The sequence below is a fragment of the Marmota monax genome, unplaced genomic scaffold (assembly GCF_021218885.2).
Source record: "Marmota monax isolate L192 unplaced genomic scaffold, Marmota_monax_Labrador192_F-V1.1 WCK01_AAM20220418_F8-fsc00114, whole genome shotgun sequence".
Classification (NCBI taxonomy): Eukaryota; Metazoa; Chordata; class Mammalia; order Rodentia; family Sciuridae; genus Marmota; species Marmota monax.
Window position 1 is genome coordinate 4,645,759 of NW_026694943.1, and position 24,446 is coordinate 4,670,204.

At 40.6% G+C, this 24,446-nt stretch overlaps 1 protein-coding gene across 3 annotated transcripts in view; it reads left to right on the forward strand.

Moving 5' to 3' along the window:
• Positions 1-9,394: 9,394 nt before the first annotated feature.
• Esr1 (estrogen receptor 1) overlaps positions 9,395-24,446 on the forward strand; it is a 388,588-nt gene continuing 373,536 nt past the window's right edge. The window contains exons 1-2 of one of the 3 annotated variants that reach the window (XM_046427429.2): positions 9,395-9,641; positions 18,160-18,259. The gene's annotated coding sequence lies outside the window, so the exon portion shown is untranslated. Of the gene's footprint in view, positions 9,642-11,365; positions 11,549-18,159; positions 18,260-24,446 lie in introns of those variants that run through there. The other 2 variants (XM_046427428.2, XM_058573621.1) reach the window with 2 other exon arrangements.

A 24,446-nucleotide genomic window follows, 5' to 3' on the forward strand; every position in this document is an offset into this window, starting at 1 on the left:
TGGTGTGGCCTAGAAGTCCCTTATTGAAAAGGTCTCCTGTTAGCTTGGACATGTCCTTTACAGGCAGATAGACCAGTCAGTTTGGTTGGCATCTGCTAGTCTGTTATAGCCGCCTGTTAATTTAGCTTATGTCTGTTAGAGCTCAGGAGAAGGGGACTCAGGAGAGGTGACTGTGTTGGGGTCAAGACAGAGGCGACAGTCAAGGGCACAGAAGGCAAACTCTGCGTGGCAGGTCACAGGCAGGACAGGGATTGGGGCAGCTGAATGAAGGGAAGAGATGCCACCGTCCTGGATGAGTAAGCTAGGGTCACCAGCTCTGAAGATTAAATGCCCGCTAGGTGCTTCAGACTTCCAAACCCTTTGCCAACTTACCGTGTCTTACTGTCTAACTGGTGCCTCAGATTTAACATGTCTGAAACTAGATTCTGGAACCCTTTTTCCCCTTAAACCTGTACCTGCAGGGAACCTCTTTTCTCAGTAAGCGACATCTTCCTATCAGGGTCCTGGAGGCCAAAGACCTTTGGGTAGCGCGCTGGCCTCCTCTCTTTTCCTCCAGGCATTTAACCTATCAGCAGTCGTGCTGGCTCCACCTTTCAGATGTACCCAGCGTGTAAGTACTGGGCACCACCGAGCACCACTGCCTGGTCCAAGCACCGGCACTTGTCTCCGGGTGCTGTGTGTTGGATGTTGGTGTCCCTCTCGAATTTATGTGGAGCCCTGGTGAATGTGATAAATGCCCTTATAGGAGAGATGTGAGAGTCGGCTTCCTCTCTCTGCCCTCTGCCATGTGAGGATACAAGAAGACAGGCACCTTCAAACAAGAAAGCAGGCCCTTCCCAGACACTGGGTTGGTTTGCACCTTGATATGGACTTCCAGCCTGTGAGAAATGCGTTTCTGTGGCTTACGCCACTCAGTCTGTGCTGTTTGTTACAACAGCCCCAGTGGCCTAAGACAACTGCGTGGTTGCAATGTCCTCTCCCGTCTCCCCACTCACACGCCCATGTGTCCTAGTCAGTTACCGTGGCCTGGTAAAATGCAGGTTGGATCATGCCTGCTCACCAGCCTCCAGTGCCTTCCCACTGTGCTCGGAGCAGGTCATCCACTCTTCTTTGAGGACCTCTGGGGCCCACATGACCTGGTGCGCCTCTTTCTCTTCCACCTCCTCCTTGTTCCTTCCTTACTGGGGCCACAGCAGCCGCACTTGCTGCTTCTCTCTCTCCCACTTATACCTGGGACACTCTGCCCTTTGTACTTGCTCCTACTCTGAGCTGTTATGTGCCCAGAAAGAGCTTCCTCCGGGATGGCCACTTGTCTTCTCAGTCTGTGTGATCTAGAGTCACCATGTCACCCCTTGTCCCAGCCTCCCCGTCTCCATGCCCTGTTCATCTTCACCTGAGTGCCGTTGCGTTGTCATTTGTCCTTCTCTCTATTTTATTTATTGGTCATTGTCTTAGCTTGGGCTGCTAGGACAAATACCATAAACAGGGAGGCTTAAAAAATGTAAATCTATTTGTCACAGTTTTGGAAGCTGGGAGTCAGAGATCAGGGTGCTGCCTGGACTGCCTCTGGTAAGGGCGCTTCTGCGTTGCCCAGGACTGCGTCCTCGCTGTGTCTTAACGTGGCAGAAGGAGCTGCAGAGCTCTCTGGGGTAGGTCTTCTTTGTAAGGGTACTAATCTCATCAAGAGGACCCCACCCTCCGGGCCTAGCTACCTCAGAAGGCCCTGTCTCCTAACACCATCATGTCGGGGGTTTGGGTTCCAGTGTATGAATTTTGGGGGACACAAACTTTCTGTCCATAACAGTTACTGTTTCTGCTTCTCACTTTCCCGGCATGTGCCCTCTGTGAGGCCAGGGAGTTTTGCCCCTTTTGTCTGCTGCTGTGTCCCCAACACCTAGGTCAATGCTTGGCATGTTGTAGGTGCTCAATAAATAACTTTGTGTTGAAAAAATGAACTGGTCTCTCACATAATCTCTAAGATCCTTCCCAGTGGCCAGGTCTGCCTAGCTCCCTTGTAACCAAGTCTCAGCCTTGGGTCCTCATGAGCTACTTGGGGAGAACTGGAGATTCTCATAGTCTATTGCATGGTTCTCTCACTCTCACTGCCCACTGGAGCCCTGCCAACTGCCCAGGATGGCTGCTGGCCACTTCCTTGTCCTTGATTATTCAGCCAGTTGGGGTCTTGGTGTGGACTCCTTCACTCAGCCCTCACGCCCCCTCTGTCCCTTCTTCTGTGGCCCCATCTGCTGGCTGAGACCTTACCTGAGCGCACCTTCTTATTTTTCATTTAAATAAATACCCCCAGCCCCCACCAACTGCCCAGCTCCTGGAATTACAGTACGTTGGTCCAGCCCAGTCCTGCGTGAGCTTCTGTTTGCATGATTCCTGTGCAGCCGACCATGTAAATACCAATTCTTTCTAAGGCCGCACTGGGGTGTGAGGTGGGAAAAACGCCTCAGGGCAATTGTACTGAGTCTCTCTGAAGTGACTAATGGGACTCTGTGGCCAGAGTGTCATGCTGCTGGTGGGGGTGGGGCAGTGGCAGGTGGGCAGGGTCCCACGGGGCTGTGCCTGAGGCTCTGTTGATCCTGTCAGATAGAAGCCTCTGGAAGCATGAGTGCCTGTGGAAACTAGACGCTGTTCCTGGACTATTTCACAACACTTTTCTCCAGGAAAAAGTAGGGGGGAAAAGAAAGCCTCATTCTCCTGATCCCCAATGTTACATAACTTCGTATTTCTCTTGCTGGTTGAAATAACTATCCTTTCTCTGCCTGAATAAACAGCACACCAGCTCTGTGGGACGGGCGGCTTCCTCTACCCTGGTGCTTCCGAGGGGCTCGTGGCTTTGTTGGTTTAGTGGTGGCCACAGCTGGACGTGGAGCAGCGTCTGCCTTCACGCCTCCTTCCTGAAGCACAAACACCTTTTAAACGTCTCCACTCAGAACAAACAAGGCCCCACCTCTGGCACTTGCGGGGACTCCCGAAGACCTGCTCCCCGTGAGCTGTGGAGGCCGTGAAGCTGGACGTCTGCTGTTGCAGCGCACACAGGGCCAAGTGCAAAACTCGGCAGCAGGCACTGGAAGCAGGTTCAGAGTCTGGAGTTGCAAACACAGGCGTGGACTCTGTCATGGGGGGACGGCGGATACCTTGGTGCTGTGTTCAGCCCTTACTTCCTAGCCTAGGTTTTCTTATTTTTATGTTGCATCTCACACCTGAATGACTCTTTGTGTAACTGGTGGCTCAGCTCGTTCATACCTTTGTCTTTGTTTCCTACATGAGAAAAATAAAAAGCCCCCGACTGGCCCAACAGACACGGGCGCTGCCCTATGCTGAGGCTGACTTTTGCCTCTTCCATTTCCTCAAGTATAAAGCTTCTTAGGTGGGAAAGGCCGACACAGGGGGACCCCTGTGGGGCGAGGTCCATGTGTCATTCTTTCTGAATCTTGGGGCCAGTTCATACCACAACGTGGTAACTGCTGAGAAGACCTAAAGTTTTGAAAATCAGGATCTCTTTGGAGTTTTACCAGTGAGATTTGCAAAACTGAGAAACGACCATTCCAATTTCTTTGAGAAAATGTGAGTTGTAAGATTGTAACAACTTGGTAAAAGGCACTAATTTAGAAAGGAAAAGTGAGGCATAGGCAACGTTTACAAATTGTGAAGGAACAATAACAACATATGTTGCATTGAATTAAATGTTGCCTTTACAGTGAGAAACCCAGTTCCTTTGCTTCTTAATCTTGTTTGGGCTTCCTTAAGAATTTGATAGTTTCCAGACTCTCCCTTCAGAAAAATACACATGTGCTTATGTACCCAAAAGTTCAGGATTTCAGGGGGGTTTTAAATGCCCTGGAACTACCCATGTGGATGTTTGTTTTGGAGGGTGGAATAAGCAAACCAGAGGACAGTTCCCGGTGGAACACAGAATGGTTTTATGAAAGGGAAATATCTTTGCCTAGTAACCAGCTAAAATATAATAGTTGTGAAGAAAATGCCAATGAGATAACTCAAAATCACATTTATATTATTATCTGTTTTAAGCACTCTTTACATTTCTGGTGATCCAGTAATCTAAATGCTCTTTATTTGCTTTGATTTTCTTGTTCTACTTAATGCCTGTACTGTGCAACTTAACTGTCCTATCTCTGGTGTAATTATCTAATTTTGTCCTTGGTTTCTTACGTTTTGTCTTTTGCTTGTCCCTTCAAGGACCTTGAAGGTACTGGGACTGGGGGAAAAGTAGATTCCAGTATAGGTTTTGGTATCACAGAGGAAGCTTTCCAAGCCCAGCAGGGCTACACTTGGGGTTAGGCTATGCAGTACCCCCACATGTGGCCAACTCTTTTCCTGCTGCTTGGAGAGCAAGGTGAATGTCAGTCTCCTTGGTCACTGAGGATAGCGGAGGGAAGCAGATGGTGGAGGGACTGGAGTTTCTTCCCCTTCAATCCAGATTGAAATGTATTTGAATGAAAAACAAATGAAAAAAAGATATGTTCACCAGGCATTGTGTGGTTTACTGCATAGATCTAGGTGGAGTAAGACATATTCCCAGGTAAACTGCAATCAGTTGGTGGTAGGAGGTGTGGAAGGTACAACTCAGGGCCAGACTGAATCTTCCTAAGAGTGCCATTGAGTATTCTTTAAAAGTGTGCTCTGGCCAGGCACAGTGGCCACTTTTTTTACACTGGGTATAATCCCAGTGGCTCTGGAGGCTGAGGCAGGAGGATCACGAGTTTAAAGCCAGCCTCAGCAACAGTGCTGAGGCACTGAGCAACTCAGTGAGACCCTGTCTCTAAATAAAATTCAAAACAAGGCTGAGGAGGTAGCTCAGTGGTCAAGTGCTCCTGAGTTCAATCTCCAGTACCAAAAAAAAAAAAAAAAGTGTGCTTTGACCTGTTATGGTTTATACCTTTCACCTGTGGAAAGGTCGTTCTCCCTTTCCAGCACAGCTCCTCAAGGTCATGTCTGTTTGTTCTTGCTGGGCATAGAGGAGAGGACTCATAGGCACTTGCTGCTACAGGAGAGAGGTGCAGGCAATGCACTGTGGGACCCAGAGGGGACAGTGAGGCTTGAGCAATGTCGGGCAACCAGGGAGGGCTCCAGGGAGAAGGTGCTCTTTGCCATGAACCTTGAAGAAGTAATGCGGTTACAACTGAGCTGAGTGGAGAATAGGCTGAGATCAAGGCCACGGGGGCTCAGAGTGTGAGGCTGGTGAGAGGGCTGGGGTCAGATGAGTCACAGGGACCCAGTGAGTGGTTTGTACTTCATTTGATTTAGAGTGACTTGGTGAGGGTGATTAAAGAGGGAAGTAATCTGGTGAAGCTGCGTTCCGTGGGTTAGCAGCGGGAGAGGCTGGCGGCAATCAGACCCTTTAGGATGTTATTCAGTCAAGTCCTCCAGAGCTGACGAGGACCTGAGGGTGGGGGAGGGGCCCAGAAGATCTGGAGGCTGGAGGTATTTTGAAAATGGTGTCTGAAATCCCTAGAGTGTCTGAGTCTGGGTGAATATAGGAGAAAAACTGTTAACCACACAACAGTTTTCTCAGGTTGTTGCTCATTACTGCCTTACAGCCTGCAGCCCTTTAAGACTCTTCACTTCTTTGGTGCTGGGTGAATAAGAACGTGCTGCAGAACTGGCCTCAGTGCAGAATGTCACTGTGGGCTCTCAGGAGCCACCAGTATTGACGGGCCATGGCTGTCCATGCTGATGCACATCAAAGGCAGCAAAAGGGCAGGGCCCATTGCCCCTGATTCTCTGTGGTTACTATTTCCTAGATTTCATTCCTTCTTCTTCTTCTTTTTTTTTTTTTTTGTAACAGGGGTACTCAACCACTGAGCCACATCCCCAGCCCTATTTTCTTTTCTTATTTTGAGACAGGGTCTCACTAAATTGCTTAGAGCCCCACTAAGTTGCGGAGGCTGGCTTTGAACCTGCAGTCCTCCTGCCTCAGCCTCCCAGTCACTAGGATTATGGGCATGCACCACTGCACTGGCTCATCTGGTTCTTGATTCCTGTTCTTATATGGGTCAAGGCTTCCCTCTGATCTCATTTGTTTACAGCTGTTTCCCTCCCATAAAGCCGTGTCTTCTGTCACTGTGATTCTGGTGTCTGGGCGAGCTGGGCAGCTGAACTTGACCACAGATTCTGTGCTGTATGTAAAAACCGTTCTTCTCTGACTTTGGCTCCTTGTTCTCAGGTGAAATTTATGGATTCTCCTTTCCTGTCAGAAATAGACCTTAGCAGTTGAAAATATACTAGTGGGAGGGCCACTGATCTCAGACGGACTTATCTGATGGACTTACCACTGATCACAGATGAGCCTGCTCATCTCAGCTGGCTGGTTTTCTCTGTCATTGTACAACTTTACTTACTAGGGGTCTTTGCTTCCTATGTTCTCCATTCCATCCCAAGACGTTCCCTGTGAGGCTCATACCTCCCTGTAGGTTTCCAAATTCATACTCCTGAGAACCTCAACATGATTGGCCAAGTCCATCTTGTTAGGTTGTGTTCTAGGTCACTGCCCAGACTGCAGATTGGCTGTCCAGCTAGTGGTAGTCAGATTGTGGGGGGACGTGGAGTCCAAGGGTGTCTGCTTGGTTGTCTGGGCAATAGGAGTAGAGGGCAGGGCAATTTCCCCTGTGAAGATGGCTAGATGGGTGGTCAGGTACTGATTGATGCCTCCAGGCTAGGACGGTTCAATTCTTGTTGCTCTTCAGGAAGAAAACCAGAAATTTGAAGCGGCTTTTATAGTGTGATGGAATTGAGACGGTCTTGGAGTACTGCCCACAGTGGAAGCATCTTTGCTAATAAGGACAAATGGAGACTATGGGCAATTACCTATGTATCTGAGTCCCAAGCTCTGCTATCATCTGGGGTGTCTGACCAAAGCACACATTCCAAGCCATAAACCTGATTTTTTTATTTTAGCCTAAATCAACCAGATCACAGCAAGATTTTGCTTGAATGACCCAGACAGATTGCATCAATTTTCTGCTTCACTTTACTTGTGGAAACCAGGCTGTTAGTGGCTACTTCTGGAATGGGAGAAGGTATCAAAAAAAAAAAAAAAAGAAAGAAAAGAAAAAAGAAAAAAACATGAAGGTTGTAACCTGAAAAAAATTTTTAGAATTTCATTGTTCAGTGTTCCTTAATAAACCACATGACTCTATAACATATACACGATATGTTTATGTTGGCCCACTTTAGTTTTTAGTAAAGATAGTGTGGATAGCATGATTTTGATGAAAATGACTCTTCCTTTTAAAAGTGTGCATGAGGGAATCAGGCATGATATTGCTCTTTGAATTATACTTCTGAGATTTAATTTGTCCTGTGTTTGTTTCTATGATGCTGTATTACAGTGCTTCATTTAACTTGTTCTTTCTGGGTTTTTTTTTTCATTACCAACTCTTAATAGTGGTGAATACAGTTTATGATTCTTCATTTTAAAATGATTCTTTCTTAATCTCAAGGGAAGTTTTTTTTTTTTTTCTATAAGAAAGCACAGAGTATTTAAAAACATTGTTAGTCTAAGCACACATTTTTATTTTTAGTGAACTCATTAGGATGATAAACATCAAAATGGTCAAAATAAACTTTCTATATCAACCTGATTAAATTGTTTTTGATTTGCTGATGAAACTTCACTGTCTCCTCAGGACACATAGAACCTGAGTGTTCTCATAGTGTGAGATCCTGTGTTGGTTCAGATGCTACAGGGGAGTGTTGAAGGTGTGAGGTGAGGTTTGAGCTGGACTGCCCACATTTGAGCCCTCCTGCCAGCTGGTATGGGTACTTAAGCTCATTATCTCGTGGTCTCCACATCTGTGTTTTGGTAGAACCTACATCACTATGAAAGTGCTTAGAATTCCTGTATTTATATGCCCAGGAGACATTTGCTATTATTTTGATTCTCTTCCACTCAAGAAAGCATATACTGAAATGTAAGTGAATATCAATAATACTCTTTTAAGGGTAAGTAATCTAATTTATATTTTATGTGACGTTTACACTATTTATTCATATTTTCTAAAAAAGGAAATAATCTATAATCAGTTTAGAATCCGTTGAGTGTCCTATTTTTAAGAACTGTTGCTCTCTGAATTTCCTTCACTATATTGATGCGCACAACTGATTTTAGCAGGAAACTAAATGCTGTTTGAAAAGCAAAATTCATCCATTCTCGCTAAAAAATAATGAAAGGATTTAATTAAATTAGAAAAAATATTTTGCTTTTAAGACATTTAAACTGCTCAAAACATTTAAAGTTTACTTTCCCCCAGAAATCATAAACAACAATAAACAGCTAACAAAGTTCCTGCACTGCTTAGTATACATGATTATCTCTCATGTAAGTGAATCTTGTTAACATTTTATGTTTGTGAAACTAAATCAAATACTTTTCATCTTAACCAAAATGTTCCCTGCTCTCCATGTTTTGGAAAAGTTAACCTCAGAGAAGTTTGCTCATTCAAATTATTTATGGACTAATTCACAAATATAGAGAAGATGGAAGACAGTGAAGATTATTTATTTAAAAAAATGTTTAAAGCATTGATTCTGAGAGTTTCCCTTTTCCTTTCTTCCCTAAGTCATTTCTGAGATGGCCCTCCTCTTGCGGGTGGCCTTTGGCTGGGAGACCAAGAGGTGCAAGTAGCCAGAGAGAGGCCCCTCCTCCTCCCTTCATCGGTCACTGCTCAACTTCCGGAAAACCAGCCTTACTCAGACTTTCAGAGTAGAAAAAGCTAATATGTATTTTAAAACACCCTTTGGAGTACATGCTACATTAACCTACAGCAGATTTTTATAAGCTTTTAAAATTTAAAAAAATTTAATATTATCTTAAAACTCATTTTCTACTTTAGAATGTTTGTCTCTGTGTTAAAAACAAACAAACAACAAACAAAAACCCTATGAACTTGTAAACTATTTCAGGAAAGTGCCAGGATCATAGGACAGAAGAAGGAGTTCAAAGTCAGAGGAGCTAAACCTGTGCAGGTTACAAAGTCAGGAAGGTCATTAATCAGTGACACAAAGTGCGGAGCAGAAAGAGAAAGTTACCAAGACCACGATCACAGGTGTGTCCTCTGTCCTGCTTTTAGCTGTGGTTAATTTTGGATGAACAAAATTGTTCAAAATGTGCTGAATGAAAGCTTTATTTACTTCTTTCCCCCCAATTTGTCTAGACTTCAAGTTTTATTATGAGTAAACAGAAAATGGGCTGGATTACATAAAGAGAGAGAGAGAGAGAGAGAGAGAGAGAGAGAGAGAGAGAGAGAGAGAGAGAGAGAAGAAAAGAAATAAGTTTGGGTGGATCAACACATGACTTTCCCCATGTTAAACATCTATCAAAACGGAAGTGCTGAGAAAGTTAGAATCAGGCCTGGATGGAAGGCCACTGCCGCCTTTATTATTTGAAGGAGAGTTTCCAATCCCAGTCAAATGGTGGTGCTAGTTCTTTATTCTTGAGTTTCTGCATTTCCTAATTTCATGGTCACAACAGCCTCAGAACGGCTTCTACCAAAACTGAAAATGCAGGCTCCCTGCTCAGCAGCTCTGTGACGGGCAGCAAAGGTTAAGGCCCCTTCTGCTGCCCTCTCTAGCACAAGAAGACAGTCTCTGAGTGACTTTCTTCTCCTCAAGTAGGTACTCCTATTTCTTCTTCTCAATTGATCATTTTTTTCTTTTTGCTAGAATGCGCTACCGTGTTCAAGCAGGGTATAACTCAGAGCTTACCTCTCCTGTGAAACGCTGTTCCATTTTCTCTCACTGCTCCAGGGGTATTTTGCAAAGTTCCTAGAAAGTCTTAGCATGATGTTAGCATGTTAATCTGAACTTGGTAGTGGAAATTCACTTTGGGAGTAAGATTCAGCTGAGTCACAGGGCAACCCGACTGCCTCTCCTCTGTACAGCACTGACAGGCTCCCTGCCCGCCCCAGATAACTGTATGTTTATTGGATCCGGCTCTAGCCATGAGATACTGTATGGCTGAAATGTGTTGCAATTTTAGAAGTTCATGATTGATCTTGGACTAGCCTGAACACTAACTGTTTCCTTACTCTCTGTTTGGTGCTATAACTTATGTGAGTTTGAACTAAGCAATCGGAATAAGCCATTATTTGTTTTCCTGAAGGCAGAGTTTTTTTTTGAAAAGCTGCGTGAGGTAGCAAGATGAGATTGAGACTCTGTGTCTTGTTTTGCCCCATGATTTTAGGCAAGTTTGTTTGAGTCCTGTGGTTCCAGTTTTCTCTATCTGAACACTACCACTAATGACTTTTTGCAGCAGGGTGGTGTGCACATTAACTACAGCACCACATGTAGCCTGTTGCTCACATAATGACGTGGTGGTCACAAAAGATAGGACAGGATACTTTCATTTTGGTTAAAGGAATGCTACACGTTTCAGGAAATGTTTTAAGTTGTAAGTTTTATTCTGGGTTATGATGCTAACCAGTTTTCGTTTTCTTTGACATGTACATAGAAGCCAACATGATTAATAATTTTTTTTTATAATTACTTAATAGAAGAGTTGGCTTTATCCAGGATTGTGATCATTGGTACTGATTCCTATTCAAAGTGCCAGATTTTGAATGACTATGGGTCAGATCTAATAGGCTTACAGAGTACCTTCAAGTAGAAGGTTGTTGGGAAACTTATCTGGTTTTGATATGATACATATATATTTATTTTTTACACATATAAAATATATTTATTTATTAATGTTGAGAGTGAACTTAGGAGAGAGAACCAGGTAGAAATATTTGAACTAAATCATAGAATGCATGGAAAAACCAAAAAAAAAAAAAAAATTAAGTAGGGTAGGAACTGAGATCTTGGATTCAGAGCCATTTCTATTCTTTAAAATGCCTTCCCATTTATTAAAAGCAAACATTTGCTCTGGTCTTATTAATGTTCTATGAAGTGTGCCTATAAGAACTTGGGATGCATGGACATAGTATTATTACTAACAGGTTGGATACAATAGTGTACAAGTTGTTAGATTTTCAAGAAAATTAGAAACAAAAATAATGTAGGTATGAGAGACAGAGCATGCAGGAAAAAAAAGCAAATTTCTGAATATGAATATAAGGATTATATTTACTAGTAGGATGTTTTTTTCAGGCTCTTGGAGATATTTGTTTCATTTCATAACTGGTGACAGTCAAGGAAAGGCATAAAGTTCTGTACTTAAACTTAAAATGAGAACAAAGCCAAACAACTACCTTTTATTTCAGTGAGACCTGTGTCTCTCATTCAGTTTAGCATTCAGAGCTAGTGCCCTCTACCTTTCCCCTAACACTCTAAAGCGACCTGCACTGTAACCACGACACCAGGTAGCTGCTGAACATTCTTAACCTGGTTGTCTGCAGGGCTTCTCTGAGTATTTTGTCTGTTTCCATTTAGCTCAGTTGGTCAGAACAAATGCTGGGACTGAGGCTCATTGGTTGAAGTTTTGTTTGACCTGAATGGAGAAAAGCTCTGCTCCATGGTTGTAGATAGCTCCAAGGAAAAAAGAGGGATTAGCTCTGAGAAGACCATCACATTGCTGGTAAGGGAAAAAAAAAGACACCCACACTTCATCCATGATGGGTGAGTTATGGTCCTGCCCATCCACTTCTACCAGGGCTGGGTCTCTGTCATTAATCCCTAAGAAAGAAACACCACCTGTGAGGCTTCTGCCAAGAGTCCAATAAGGTGCCATTTTAAAAGATACTTTACAGGTGGCTCTTGCTGAAGATGATAGTGATAAAGGTGCTTGCCTTTTGGGCAGCATCCCAATAGGTTACCTCTGGGCCATTCCCCCTGGACTAGGACAGCAAAACCTTGCACAACTGTGAGTTTGTGGTTCTTTCCAAGGAGTATAAAATTTTTCTCTCTGAAAGTCTGTGGCTGTTTTATTAGAGTTTGAAGAGGCTTGCACTATTCATTTGCCCCTAAAAATAATTCTATACAGATTGTTTTCAGCTCAGGTTTTCTATAACAGATAAATCTTTAGTGAAGTTTCAAATACAAATAAATATGATATGACTAATTCCAAGACTTAGTTATATGAATTTCTACCTGTGCAATTCAGGCAGATTATTTCACCTCTGAACTCAAGTTTTTCATCTGCAATGTAGGGGACTAAGAGTAGCCACCAGGTATAATTTAATGGAAAAAATGAGATTAAACCACTTTTTAAACTACTTGCAGTATTCAAGTGATAGAAACACAACACAAGAAAGCAACTTTAATTCCAAGCCGAGTACAGTGCCTGGTGCTCAATAAATGTTGGTGAATAAATGAATCGAACTCCAGGTTAGTCCCATGACTGCTAGCAGTTGATATCCATCTGATCATAACCAGCGACTTACCCTGAAAAATAACGGGTGGTCAGTTCATCCTGCTGAGAAAGCCACCTACTAAAGAACTGGTGCTTTTGTATTAAGCACAAAGTGTTGAAACAGCAGGCCCAGAAACTGCCAATGTCCTTCTGGCTCTTATTCCCATTATTTCTGTCCTTTGGGACCACAGGATGGTCACATTCCTTTGCGATAAGAAAGGCAGCAAGGAGTATCTTGCTGAGATATCAATACTTTGTTATAAATTTCTTTATATTTATTTTCACATTATAAGAAATATTTTGAGAGATGGGGTGGATGAAGTTCAGTGGTACAGCACAACAAGGCTTCCCCTTCTCCCCCCCAAAAAGAAGAAAAAGAACAAATATGTTGCTTTTTTTGGGCAAAATCTTAGTTCATGTATGCATAGCATGTTAAATTTCTAATTCAATATGGTATCAGAGAACTGAAATAGACTCTCCCTTCTGACCCCACATATATTTAGGGCCCATGACGGTTAGTAATAATAGCAATTACATTAGCACTTACTGTTTGGGGAGCTCTTATTTTGCATGATACTTTTTATAAGTATATCATGTTTCATCCTCACACCAACCCCAGGTCATAAACAGTAACATGATTCTCAATGTACAAATGAGGAAACTGAGGCTTTGCAAGTTAGTGATTTGTCTCATATTATAAAGCTTTGTAAATGGCAAACCTAGCTCTGGAATATAAACTCATCTAATCCCAAAGTTCATATTCTCAGCTATTACTTGAAATAGTATTCATTTCTCAAGTCTCTGTTCAATATGAACTTTGCCTTGGAGAAGCAGGCTGAGCTCAGAGAAGACGTTATGCCCTCTCTAAGGCTTACTATCTTCGTCTGTAAAATGGGAATCATGATGTTGGATTTAACAGAAGTTTTGTGGCTACTGATGAGAATTCAATGTAATAATAACTGTAAAAGAACATTGTGAAAAGTTCACTTTATTCAAATATAAATTTGTTACTGCCAGTAATACAATTATGCACAAATTATGACTGAGTTTACATGTAACATTTTGTCACCAGGTAAGTGAGCATAGCCTGGGTGTGGTGCTGGGAACTGGGTAGGAGAGGCAGGTCATTTTGTGCATGTGAAGCACTGACAGTGAGTGCATCAGTGCAAGTGTGGGTTGGGAGAGTCCTGGCTCCCCAAGCGCGTGACAAAACATGCGTATGAGCAGGGGCAGGAGGGAGGTGGTTGTGGAGGAAGATGGCGACCTTCTCCCTGGTCGACCCTTGCAGACTTGGGGGATGCTCTCTAATTTATTTGGAGAAAACAAATGCCTAGGAACTTCCCTGGCTCGCTGTTGTAAGAGTCGTTGAAGACTCTTATTGGCTGTACACATGGAATGGTGTTGTCCCAAGCTTTCAGGAGCTTAATCTGGCTTTGGTCTCCTACTTGAAATTAAAGTTGTCATCAACATTTTTTTTTTTTTGTGCTTTCCTGCTAAGAATGGGTGTAAGTGGGCACAATCTTCCACCTATCTTTCTTGTTGCCTTGGAGATAATGTCCAGGACCTTCGTGGTTACTGCCAATCATAAGGGGGAAGAGACAGACCACGACAAGATGACCAGTCCAGGGAGCTTGTGAAGTTAAGCAACTGATGTCATGATTCCAGCTCTTCACTGGCAAAGTAGAGTGCCACTGGGTTTTTGATGTTTCTTTTTCCTTGGATCTCATTAAACTGCCATCTTCTCAAATGGAGAGCAGCGGAGTTCCTAATATGCAGCTCCTTCCCCAACAAGGTTCTTCTGAAAATGGGTGATCTGCATTTCTTTTTTCTTCTTCTGGTGGTTCTGGGGATAGAATCCAGGGCTCCTTGCATGGTAGGCAAGCACGCTACCACTGAGCTATCTCCCCAGCCCAGTGATGGGAATTCTTTTTTCTTTTCAAATTCAGTTTAGATTCTATTTATTTATTTGCTTCATTCTTTTTAGTTATAGGTTATAATAGAGTCCATTTTGATATAAGTATATAAGCATGGAATATACAATGTTCTAATTAGGACCTTGGTTTTGTGGATATACACAATGTTGAGATTCACTGTGGTGTATTCATATATGTACATAGGAAAGTTATGTCAGATTCATTCTACTGTCTTTCCATACTCCCTTCTCTTTATTTTTCTTTGTCTAATCCAGTGAATTTTTATGCCCCCCGCCCTTATTGTGGGTTAGCTTCCACATATCAGAGAAAACATTCGACCTTTGGTTTTTCAGGGTTGGCTTATTTCACTTAGCATGATAGACTTCAGATCCATCCATTTACTGGAAAATTTCATAAAGTCATTCTTATTCATGGCAGATTAATACTCCATTGTGTATATATATCACAATTTCCTCATCCATTCATCTATTGAAGGGCACTTAGTTTGGCTCCATAGCTTAGTAATTGTGAATTGTGCTGCTATAAACATATATGTGGCTGTGTCACTTTAGGATGCTGATTTTTAAGTTCTTTGAATATATACTGAGGAGTGGGATAGCTGGATCAAATGGTGGTTTCATTCCAAGTTTCTGAGAAATCTCTGTATTACTTTCCAGAGTGGTTGTACTACTTTGTAGTCCTACCACAATGTATGAGTGTACCCTTTCTCCCACATTCTCACCAACATTTATCGTTGTTTGTATTCTTGATAATTGCCATTCTGAATGGAGTGAGATGAAATCTTAGAGTGGTTTTGATTTGCATTTCTCTAATTGCTAGAGATGTTGAACATTTTTCCATATTTTTTGTTGATAGCTCATTTCTTCTTTAGAGAAGACTCTATTTAGTTCTTTTCGCCCATTTATTGGTTGGATTATTTGATTTTTTTGTGATTGAATTTTTTGTTGAAGAGGCTGTCTTTTCTTCAATGTAAGTTTTGGTGCCTTTGTCTAGTATGAGGTAACTATCTCTGTGGGTTTGTCTCTGTGTCTTCTATTCTGTTCCATTGGAGTTCTTGCCTGTTTTGGTGCCAATACCATGCTTTTTGTTGTTGTTGTTGTTGTTATTATAGGTCTATAGTATATTTAAAGCCTGGAATTGTGATTCTTTCTGCTTTGCTTTTCTCACTAAGGATTGCTTTGGTTCTTCTAGGTCTCTTATTTTTCCACATGGATTTCAAAACTTTTTTTTTTTTTCCTATTTCTATGAAGAACATCATTGGAATTTTAATGGGAATTGCATTAAATCTGTATACAGCTTTTGGTAGTATGGACATTTTGGCAATATTAATTCTGCCCACCCAAGAACATGGGAGAAGTGATCTGCATTTCTGAGACCCATCTTCCTTCTGCTATTCTTAGAAATGGTCTCACTGGGATATTTCCTTTCAGGAGACACCAAGAAATCCAGCAGCAATTTTGAATTTATCTGACAGAGAGTAAATCAAGAATTATTTTCTAAAAACCATGCAAAAAAGGGCCTAATAAAGATGATAGCATCATATTTAATAATTCATTTTAATATCTTTTTATTTATTTAGTTTTTGGTTCTGGGTATTAAATCCAGGGGTGCTTAACTATTGAGCCACATCCTTAGACTTTTAGAAATTTTATTTAAAAATGTTGACACAGGATCTAAATATGTTGCTTTGGGCTGGGGATGTGGCTCAAGCGGTAGGGCACTCGCCTGCCATGCTTGTGGCCCAGGTTCGATCCTCAGCACCACATACAAACAATGATGTTGTGTCCACCAAAAACTAAAAAATAAATATTAAAAAATTCTCTCTCTCTCTCTCTTTAAAAAAATATGTTGCTTAAGACCTTGCTAAGTGTCATTTTAATATCTTTTACTTTAAAGCTATGGGATAAACATACACAGACATGTACACACACACACACACACATTTCAATAAGGAATTTTAGAAGTTCTACTTGCATTGAGTTTTACTACAGAATATTTAAGGATTAAGGTTATTCAGAGCCAAATATAATTTAATTCATTCCAATTTAATTTTTTCCCTAATTTTGCCTAGGAAATGAGTAGTTGCTACAGGGCCCCATTGTGGCTCATTAAACTTTGTCCTAGAGACCCTCTCCTAACAGAACAAAAGTGTCTTGGGTACAGTGCTGGTGATTGCACATCGGTGCCTGGGAAGAGCCTGCTACACACTGGTGTCAGGGGCATGATTGTGTTTGATTGAGCCTGACATTTCTTTGATCCCTAGACATTCTCTACTAGGTATGGTCAGCTGGGAACTGTTATGACTATTAGCTAACAATTATAATATATCCTTTCTATCATAATGTCAGGTAACAGTAGAGGAGAATGTGATAAGTGCTTTGAGAGTGATGAGCTCTGTGGGGGAGTGTGAAGAGAAGAGAGGAAGTTATTTCCAGTTGGAAAAGGGTGGTTAGGGGTGATTTCAGGCAGGAAGTGACATACGACCCTGACCTTGAACTATGGGCAATGTTTCCACAGGAAGATGTAAGGAAAGGACAGAAAATAAGCAAAGCAAAGGCTTTGGGGAATCATTAGCAGTTTGACAGAAATATAGTTAGGACACGTGCAGGGAGGCAGCAGGAGATAATCTAGGAATGGAGAGTTCAATGTCATTTTGAGGACTTGGACTTCATTATGTAAGCATTAAAGATTTTGGTATAGGCTTATAATGAAATAATGTCTCAACCTTAGGAAAACACTGTATAGATGGAAGTGTTCAGGTGATAAGTGAGAACATCAATTTGGAGGTGATTTGAATAGTTCAAGAGAGGTGAACTATTAATTTAAGTGGAACAACCTAAATTGAACGATTTAATAAATCTTTTAGGACTTGTTTTTTTGAATCAGGACTGTTTATGGTTGTAAAGAAGATTTTGTTCCAAAAGTGACTAGTGGAGAAAGAAGTGAGAGTCAAAAGGTCTTACTTTGCCACTGAGGTGCTTAGCAAACAGTGGCAGGCTCTGAGCTGTGTCTCTGTAACTGTAAAATGGGACTGATAACTGCTGGGCACCCATCAAAGCACTATACTAGTGGTACCCTGGAGACCAAGTAATGGACCTTTGTGAAGTGCCACACTTCATATGTGTGAAATACTATCTACTTAGAATATTTTTATAGGACAATTATTTTATTTGGACAAAAAATAGATTCATTAGGAAATAGTTCATATCTCTATAGTAGTTGTACTACTACTACTACTACTACTAGTACTACTACTGTCAGTCTCTCTAAGATTACTCTTTTAATCTTATTGTGATTAATAGGATCATCCCAATTTTTGCATATACTTATTAAATAGATACTCTTCAATGGGCACTGAGAATTTTGACTTTCGAGGCCTCATTTTGCTCACAAAACAGACACAGGGGTTGGACTAGGGAAACTGCATGGTCTCTGTGATTTCACCATTTGGTAATTCTGTGGTTCTGGTGTTCAGTTACCTACAATTAGAACAGTGAGTTGAGATACCATCATAAACACAATCAAACTGATAGGCATCTGTCTGGGAGTAAGAGACAGATGTGCCACTGTCCCATAGACTCAGGGTTCTAGTTGGAAAGGAAGACTGATTTGTCTTTCCTCTGCCAAAATGCTGTGCATTATGGGAATGGGGAGCTGAGTCCAGGTATTGTGGGTAGAAGAAAGGGGGAAGGTTGGGTTTGCTGTCTTTCTTTTTTCTCTTATATAAAAGGAAGGGGAAATAATTATGAAAAGAAAAATGGCAAAGAACAGTCTGGGGTGGGGGTTGATAGAAAAGGCCAAGTGCACTCAATAATCTAATTTCAGTTATAATAAATCTCCAGGGCTGATGCTTCACTCCTGAGAGTGCTCAGTGGCTAACACTTGGCTTTTGTATTTGGGCAGAGATGAACAGAGAGAAGGTGATACTGCACCACTCAGCAGGAAGAACATTACTCATACTGGTTGGATGGTCTTTTCCTCTAGATCACCCAGCCTGCACAAAGTAAGCACACAGGTACTTTAAATCTAGTTTGGAACAAAAAAAGATTCATAGAAAAATGTTTTCTAGGAAACGAAAAGTCAAAAAATAAAGGTCTGTTTACAGTGGCATTCATGTTGCATAAGCTGTATTAAAGTAGATGAGTATTAATCATTTAGAGCAGTTCACAAATTATTCACATTTGGACTATGCAGGGACCTCATTTCACTTCTTTCTCACCATCTGGATTCTATCCATTTCACTCCTCCCTCAGCACTTGGAATAGAAACGAAATTTCAATGTGCCAAATTTCTACTTATTAGAAGCTATAGTAGTATGTTCAGTAGGGAAAGGGATTTATACTGTTATGTAGAAGGAGAGTTTGGGATGATCTAAGGCTTTGGTTTGTTGTTGATATTGCTAGAATCCACTACCATCAATGTTTGAGAATTGGGCGCACTAGAGAAATTTATAGATGTACAAAAGTGTAACAAACATTGGGTGCACTTGACTTCTTTATCCAGCTCTTTAGTTCTAAATTTATTGTTAGTTTTATTTATCAAACCAATTCTCAGAGGAGTGGTATTTGCTGTGGCCACAAGGAAACATCTGTAAGCTTAAACCTTAGAGGCAAAAAGCCAGTTAGAACATTTGGCATAATGAAGCTCAGATTGTAGAAGAGAAAAATTAATCAAGGAAACCCTCAAAACTATTGAGACTACACTAAAGAAAAGTGTCTTATCACTGATACACTGAAGAACCAAGTTCACATTAATTAAGAAATGTCAGAATCCATCATGAATCAAGGAGGAATGTCATACTCTGGTAAATTTGGAAGTTGATGTTAATCTGACTGCCAGGATTTATGGTAGATTATATAATGGAATCCTGAGTTCTAAGAGATCAAAGGAAAATTCTGGCTCTTCCTTCATCCATTCTCTTAGGTCAAGCCTACCCAGCCAAAAGCCAAATGGAGAGTTGAGCAATTATCTGAAGTGGGCAGTAGAGACGGCCAAACCAGATAATGCATGATCAGAAAGTCATTGCAGAGGGAAAATGTGGACTGAAAATAGGGTAGGAGTGAGTGTGGAATGTCAAGCAATTTGGTCAGTATCCACAGTCCAAATTTACTGAATAACAGCCAATGCCTTCTTCATGTCGTTGTTTAGAATGAGACTGAAGGACAAGGGGAAAAACAAAGTCACTACTGAGGCTGTTGCAAGTTTGTGCAGATTTTTCTCCATATCTGTGTTATTATCTGTGACATGTCTAATCCTGAGTATTTCCAGGGATCGGATTTCACTGTTCTAGACTAGTGGGTTGAAGTGGTGGAGGAAACTGACTTATGTTCTTTTACAGTTTTGACGAATATTGTATTTAATTAGTCTTTTTACCCTCCACAGTGCATGCTGGTGAATTTTCCATTGAAAACTTTGATGCTCTCTTGCCTTTCTCATTTCCTCATATGGCCATTTTTATATATTCTTAATTTTAATAGAACCTGAGAAGGAAGAATATAAGTCTGCTAGAAGTGGATTGCATTGCTTTTGGTTAAAAAAAAAAAGGAAGAAAGAAAAAAAAAACCTACCAAAGTCTCAGAATCAGTGTGGTATTTTTAAAATTTGATGTAAAAACCATAAGCTACTCACTTTGAGCAGATGTTTCCCAGCTCTAAATTATCACTATCCATCATCATCCCTGTGTCTGTCAGTGTGAACTTGCTAATTGTAAAAATTCTTTTATTCAATGTCACATTTGTTATTTTTTTAATTGAGAAAAAGTTCATAAATTAAGTTTACTGTTGCTTAGAATTAGGAAAAGACACAGGCACACTCATATTTCAGATGGAAAAACAAAGTTAAGAAATTAAACAAGTTTTTTTTTTTTTCCTCACATTATCGTGTTTTGTACATGTGAAGTCATGATACAGCATTTTAGAAACAAACAAATAAACAAACAAAAATAAAACTGATGACGTACTTTTCAATAGCTTAAGTTGATGTTTAAAACCCATAGGAAAAAATGCCCTGTGGCATTTTTGGAGCACTGCAAGGAATTCTATTGAAATACCTTGTAATAAAGTAAAAATTCAAAAATGGTGTAAATAAGGATTAAGAAAGTCATATAAGTGATGAGATAAAACTGTGTAGGAAATGACATTGCTAATTCCTCACTTGCTGATTCTCTGGTAAAACCACACAGCCATCACAGGTGACTATACTGGACATATGCTTTGAGATGCTGTGGACCGGGAGGTTTTGTTCTAATGACAAAATGAATGTACAGAAATAAAATTCATTCCCTGAACCTGAATTGAGATAGTAGGTTATGGCCTACGTATAAATGAATCAAAACGACTAATTACATCATTGGTAAATAGCTCATGCCTTACTTAGTTTTGTAGAAACTATGGTTGAGGAACTTGATCTTTGCAGATAAGGGAGACATTGATTCTTCAGTGCCATGGATAAGGGAGACTACTTTTATTTTTAATCACCTTGCTTTATTTAAGTGGGGGATAAAATCAGAATTCATAAAGGAAATCTTTGGAAATCACTCATATTATGAAACTGTCCCACTCTGTTATAAAACAAAAGGAAGAAGAAAACCAAGAAGATGTAAGCACAAAAATGTCTTTATACTCTTCAGGACTGCAGTACCAAATCTCAGCCCAGCTCTTTACCAAGAAGGATGTAGATACAAATGTCAATGGAACTACCATCAAAATAGGAGATCATATTAGTTTCCCTTTCTGTATTTCAGCTTCTTCCATGGATATATAAAATATAATTGGACTCTTAGTTTGGGGAATGACTTTTCATTTAATTTCTTTGATTATTGAGCAACTATTGCCAGCGGCTTAGTATATACTTGCTCTCTGCGGAGCACTGGAGTGTGTTTCTTGAGTTGAAGTGAAGGATACAATCTATGAACTACCACCATTAAAAAAATACCCCACAAGTACTGTGTAGTTGAAATTTCTTTACTTGTTATCAGGGAGGTTGACCAACTTATCTACAATGTTCAATATTTCATTCTATATATAGAAAACACTACTTAAAAAAATCTTTTAAGTATCATTTTTTTTTCTCTAATAGCTTTATCATAGCCGTTAGCAAGTAAAACATTTCCTTATTGGAATTTCACAACTTCCTTTTTGTCTTGCCAGTTGTATGATGTTAATTAGACACAAAATGTGAGTTTGCATTTAACCCTGAAATCAGAGAACGTCTTCAGAATGTAGTCTTTATATAATCAGTTTCTACCTAAAACCAGAGACATGACTCTTACATTCTTATTAGTTAGGAATCTTCCTGTGGAATTTAATTATTCAAAAGTGACAAATGGCAGTTTCTAAGGGGAAAAAAATTGTTTAGGTGGACAAGCAGACTTTTTTTTTTTGTATTGTGACTACCAAATAATCAGATCATTTAAATTTAAAATTTAAAGAGAAAATAACTTACTGACCTCCAAGTCCTTTCTCATTTCCTCCATTTTAGAACCAGTTCAGAACCTCTTGGAAAGCCATGCCTATATTCTAATGAAAGGTGTCACCATTGCGTAAAGCCAGCTTGAGAAGCTGTATATTTATTTTTTAGTACATGAATCCAGTAGCAGGCATGTGATATAAAATGTTAAAATCCCTTTTGATTTGTAAATTCCATGCAATCCTTCAAAATGATTAAAAGCCCAAGAAGTCTGAGTCAACTTAATAATATGCAAGGTTTGTTTTTATGTAACGTGCCCACATTGCAAGGGAGGTGTGGGGTGTGGACCTAGCTCTGTCTGCCAATCAGCTATAGAGGCCAGCACTTAACCTGACCTCTCTAGGGTCCAAACTGGCATATTTTACTCAGAGAGATGACCTAATTGTAGAACTAGCAGTTTTGGTGAAGTATTTCAGGAAAGTTTTTGATTAGACCTTGTATAAGAAATGAAGGGTTACTAGGCAAAGACTTTCTTTGGTGACTAATCAAATGTTAAATAATATTACCAATTCCAGGCTTAGTCACTGTCCTCACAAGTGCTGTGGAACTGGTTAGGCTGGTCTTCCCAAGAGGCTGGAGATGATCAACTGTCCCCAAGCACGCAAAGCCCTCCGAACCTTGTCTACAAGAACAAGGCTGACTGCAGGCTATGTAGAAGCTCCCACCCCCCAAACTGCTCTGGCTTATGAATCTAAGAGAGTTATGGTTCTAATACCTCTATTAAGAGTCTGAGCAACTGCAAATCAACCCTCATGTGAATCACAGTAGAGCCAGGGGCATGGCTGCTGTAGCTTCTCACTTCCAAGAAGACAGCGAATGCCTGGAGCTATTTGCCAACCCGGTGCAGACGGTTTGATTTTGGACAGCAAGGGGAAAGACAATGGAAAAAAGAAAAATAAAATAAAAAAAAGAACAAGATTTTAACAAACAAATGAATCCTCTATCTGGCTCGGGGTTAAAACACCAGGAGAACCAGTGCAAATCTTGGGAGTTTGGATCCCACATCATTTTCAATATATTGTCCTATGTCCTCTCTCCCTTTCTGTTTCCACTAGCTCCACGGGTCTCTTGCATTTTTCTTTCTACTTTGAGGTCCCGGTTCTGAAGTTGATTATTCTACAAAGGTCTAAGGTTGCTATTGTTATGACTTTGATAGAGGTTTGAAACAAAACCATCAGTCTTCTAGCTGGCATGGAGCTCAGGGCTCACGGTGTTCCTCCCCAAGGAACTGCGACACCTAGGTGGCACGCCAGAATAATTCTTTCCCATGCCGGTTGCTCTTCCATTTACAAACCACCCAGAACAGAAGTGTTTCTCCCGTTCTCAAACGTATTTGGCTCTATTAACATGAAATGTTGGTTTTCAGTACAAAGAACCTGAAGGCTAAAAAAGGAGATACATAAAGCGCTAGGTTATGGGGCACCTGCATGTGGGTTTCCCCACGAGCACTCTTGAAAGTCCTGTGTCTTTCATGGTCTAATTTTTTCATTCCTGGGGTCAGTGAGTTCAGTCAAGTGGTTAATATAATGACAGTAATAACAGTTATACATTGTTTTCTGGTGCTTGGTGCTTTATAGAGATAGCTCATTTGGTCCTTTTAATATCTCTAGGAGTAGGTGTCTATACACCCACTTTCCCAGGCAAGCAAAGGAAAACCAAATCAAGTAATTTCCTGAAGATGACCTCACTATATGTGGTATAACAAGACTGGAATAGAGGATCTTGGCCACTGTAAGCATGGGTTTCCAGGTTACGAAGGCAGGCAAAAGACATTGATCCTGGAGGATATAGAGAAAGTGTAATGAAAAGGAAAAGTCTTCTCCCAGTAGGATCCCATCATCCATTTGAAATGAGAGCTCAGATTTCTTTGTGAATTGGTATTTGTGTCCCCACTGAATAGATGGACAGATGCCTATGATTTCTTATTTTTATATGTTTGGAGCTCATCTATTCAAGTCGAGAACTCTGTGTTTACAGACCAGGCCATGGACAATGGATTTTTATTTTTTTATCATTTGGAGTACATTGTTCTGCCTATAAATAATACCTAATGAGGCCAACTGATTATATATATCTGGACAAACTAGACTTATTAAAAAAGACAACATGCAAGATTAGCTAACCAGTCATTAAGCTCAATCCTCATTCTAACTTCAGTTAGTGAAAATGTGTCACTGGATTTTGTCCCAAAATAGACAGTGGAAGAGGTCTCTTCTTGACCAGATAATTTTTTTGCTTCCTAATTATATTTGATGTAGATTAATGGTAAATATGATTTGGGGGATTCAGGAAATATGAACTAAAGATGAAAAGAGATGGCTCAAATGTGCATAGGATGGCAGAGGGAGTGGGATCCACAACACTGGTGAATCACACCTGAATAATATAGGACTGACTGCAATGTAACAATGCACTCAACGATTATGTCACTTCATCCTCTATTTGGAGCAACTTCATTATCTATTTGGGGCATATTACTTCTCTGCTATATTCTCGTTGGTATCTATTTACTGGGATTTCTTCTAGTTTTGATTCTATCTCATTGCTTTAATCTGTCTCTAAGTAAATTAGAAGGCAATAAATAATACACACACACACACACACACACACACACAATTCTTGTCTTTATGTCCACCATCTAGTCAGAAGTTATATGTATACAGCAAGTAGAAATCTTAGTCATCTGGAATTCCATGATTCCAGAAAAATGTGGACATCTGAAG